A 3,659-nucleotide genomic window follows, 5' to 3' on the forward strand; every position below is an offset into this window, starting at 1 on the left:
TTGCTTGAACAAGATGGGATCATCCCACACATAGTGTCTTGCCTATCTCTTGAGATTCTTTCGTTGATTCTTAGAAAAGGAAGGTGGAAACTCCCCACATGCAAGAAAGTTCACTAAGTCGGCAAACCATGGGAGTTCCTTTGCCTGAATAGCATATAAGAAGTCATCAAGCATCCTATCCTCAATTAGAGAACCATCATCAGGAATTTGAGAATCCTCTAGGCGAGAGAGATGATCTGCCACAACATTTTCCGCTCCTCTCTTATCCCTAATGTCAATATCAAAAGTTTGAAGTTCGAGCACCCACCGGATCAACCTAGGCTTGGATTCTTTCTATACACATCCTCCATCCTGTGACCGTCCTCGTCGAAATGAGCTCACCTTTCTCATTCTCGACGAAGGTCATGCCTCCCTTATTTGGGACAACATGAAAGGGAGAGACCCACCTAGAACTCGAGATGGGGAATGTAATTCCCGCATATAAAAGTTTGGTGATCTCTTTCTTCACTATCTCTCCCATTAGGGGGTGTAGCTTTTGTTGTCTCTTAATAGAAGGTAGAGCACCCTCCTCAAGGTTTATGTGATGTGTACATAAAGCGGGGCTTATACCTTTGAGGTCATAAATGGTATAATCCAAAGCACCTTGGTGCTTCCTCAAAACATCACACAACTCTAGAGCTTGGCGCTCACTCAAAGAAGAGATAATAATCACGGGATAGGTGGAGTTGGGTCCCAAGATTTCATAGCTAAGGTGTGATGGAAGAGGTTTGAGCTCAACCATTGGCACACCTTTACCTTCCTTTGATGTAGCCACTTCCAATGCTTCTTGGCTAGAAATACTCATACACATTTTCTCTTTAACATCCTCAAAGCTTCCATTGAGCACATCTTCATACAAAATCATCTCCTTGCTAGGAGCACCTATCTTTTCCTTATTCAACAAAACATTCTCAAGAGCATCGTTAGAAGTGAGAAATTGATCATGCATAGAGGACACAACATGATCAAGAGAATCAATCAACATGCAATTTTTTAAAGAAGAACTTGGATACTTCATACTATCATTCAAGTCAAATTCTATCACCTCATCACCTACTTTGAGTGAAATTTTAGCACTTTTCACATCTATCATAACACCCGAAGTAGCAAGGAATGGTCGCCCTAGAATGATAGGAATGTTAGCATCTTCGTCCATCTCAAGCACCACAAAATCCACCGGAATAACAAATTTCCCAACCCTCAAAGGGACATCCTCTTCCTTACCCTTTGGAAACTTAATTGACCTACCGGCCAATTGCAAAGTGATGTTAGTACGTAAGAGTTCCCTTAGCTCAAGTTTTTGGTACATCGAATATGGCAAAAGGCTAACACTAGCTCCTAGGTCACACAAGCCATTCTAAATTTGCATTTTATAAATGGCACAAGGGATGGAAAAGTTTCCAGGGTCTTTTAGCTTAGGTGGAATCTTGTTCATTATGATTGCACTACAATTCTCGGTCAAGTTCACCGTCTCTACACCATAACAAGTCCTCCTACCACTCAAAATGTCTTTGAGGAATTTTGCGTAGTTGGGCATTTGGGTGACAACTTCGGTAAACGGTAAAGAAAGGTAAAGTTACTTAAGCATGTCAATGAATCTTCCGAATTACTCATCTAACTTGTGTCTCATGAATTTTTGTGGATAAGGAAGCTTGGGATTCACAATTTCTTTCTCCACTCTCACCTCACTAGGTTTCTCAATCTCAACCTCACTCAAAGATGTACCATCTCTCTCACCTTCTATCAAAACCTCTTTTGTGGCTTCCTTGGTCTCACTCTTCCTAGGAAAACTCTCCTCAAGAACCTTACCACTCCTTGTGACAATAGCATTGACCAGTCTCTTGGGATCTAGGCCCTGGGAAGGTAAAGAAGAAGCACTAGCATGGTCTTTAAAGCATTAGCAAGTTGAGAAATTTGGTTTTCAAGCATCTTATTATGAGTCATCATTTCATTAAATTTCTTGTCACTTACGGCCATGTAAGTGTTCAACAACTTTGTTTGATTTTCAACACATAGTTCACATACTCATTCACATTTCCATCTTGATCATCACAAACATCCATACATGCATGAGGGCAACTAGAAACATCATGATCATACGACCCACAATCATCACAAAACAAGCATCCACTAGGCATGTTATTAGAAGAGGGAGGGGGTTGAGAATTAGAAGACATACCTCTCCCCTTAGATTGGGAGGGAAGACTAGAAACTTGGTAAGTAGCACTTTCCAACTTCGCCTTGATAGCGGACATTTCCTTCCCCAAGTTTGTCATTTGTGAGGATAGATTGTTGATTGTATTTAGATGATCAACCAATTACACCGAAGAGCTACTCTTGCTAGTTGACTCTCTTTCTCCTTCGTGCCAATCTCTATAGTACCTCACTACGTCTTCAATTATGTCTACAACTTCCTCTTTCGTTTTGTTCATGATAAGACCTCCGGCTCCTCCATCTAAGCATGATTTTCCTTGAGGACTAACGCCTCCATAGAAAATTTGAATAATTTGTTACGTAGGAATTCCGTGGTGAGGACATTCTCTTTGATACTCTTTGTATCTCTCCTATGCTTCATAGAGACTCTCACTATGCTTTTGCTTGAAACCTTGAATCAAAGCTCTAGCCTCCGCCGTTTTCTTTTGTGGATAGAAACGGCATAGAAACTCCTTGGTCACTTCATCCCATGTCCTTAGAGAATTCGGCTTGACCTCCTTGTCTATCCATTCCAAGGCACGCCCTGTGTGTGAAAAGGGAAAGAGCTTGAGGCGGATGACTTCTTGGGAAATTCCATTCACCTTGATAGTGTTGTAATACTTTTCAAACTCCTTGAGATGATTTAGCGGACTTTCATGCTTGGCCCCACTAAATTGTCGCCTCTCTATCAAAGTGATCATTATCGGTCTTATTTTAAAGTCATTTGCCGGTGTTGTAGGTGGAGAAATCCCACTCTCAAATCTATATGCACCGGGAATCCCCAATTCTTTCAACGCCACCCATGGATTTTCTCCCATTCTTTCTTGTTCCTCTTGTTGTGGTTCTTCTTCACTTGAAATGTTAGGGCTCAAAGATCGTCTAGCACCCCTAAACCTTGCAATAGTTCTCTCAATTTCCGGATTAAATGGTACTAGTGAACGACCACGTGCTCTATGCATAAAATCTCAAAAGAAATGGTTAGTAGCACGACTACAAGTGTAGCCTAAAAGAAAATATTTTTGTATTTTCAATTAAAGATGACATAGACTCAACAACTATAACAAAGAACCAATATCATTCCCCGACAACGTCGCCATTTTTTGACGTAGGGAAAAGTAGGTTGTTTTCTACCCTTTCCTAGAACCAAACAAAATTTATAAAAACTCAACCGACCTAATACGAGTATATGGTAAGTCAAGGGTCGAACCCAAAGGAATGAGTAGGTGCAAGCTATAGCCTAGGTCAAGCTACTTCGAAGATTGTAGAAAGATATGGTTGTAAATTCAATATACTAAACACTAGGGATATAGGTTCCACATGCAAGCTCAATGATTATGTTAATTGAAGGATCACTCAATCAATTCAAACATTGCAAAGGACAAACAATAGTTGCAATCAAAGGAATTCAAGAGTTATCTCCTAATAGC

At 40.5% G+C, this 3,659-nt stretch overlaps 1 non-coding gene across 1 annotated transcript; it reads left to right on the forward strand.

Annotated features, from left to right (window-relative positions):
- The first annotated feature begins 2,559 nt into the window (after positions 1-2,559).
- Positions 2,560-2,665, forward strand: LOC145586984 (small nucleolar RNA R71). Its single transcript, XR_014101053.1, has one exon. It is a non-coding gene; the product is annotated as a small nucleolar RNA R71 (small nucleolar RNA).
- The last annotated feature ends 994 nt before the right edge of the window (positions 2,666-3,659 follow it).

Source organism: Chenopodium album, chromosome 16 (genome assembly GCF_948465745.1).
Source record: "Chenopodium album chromosome 16, dcCheAlbu1.1, whole genome shotgun sequence".
NCBI lineage: Eukaryota > Viridiplantae > Streptophyta > Magnoliopsida > Caryophyllales > Amaranthaceae > Chenopodium > Chenopodium album.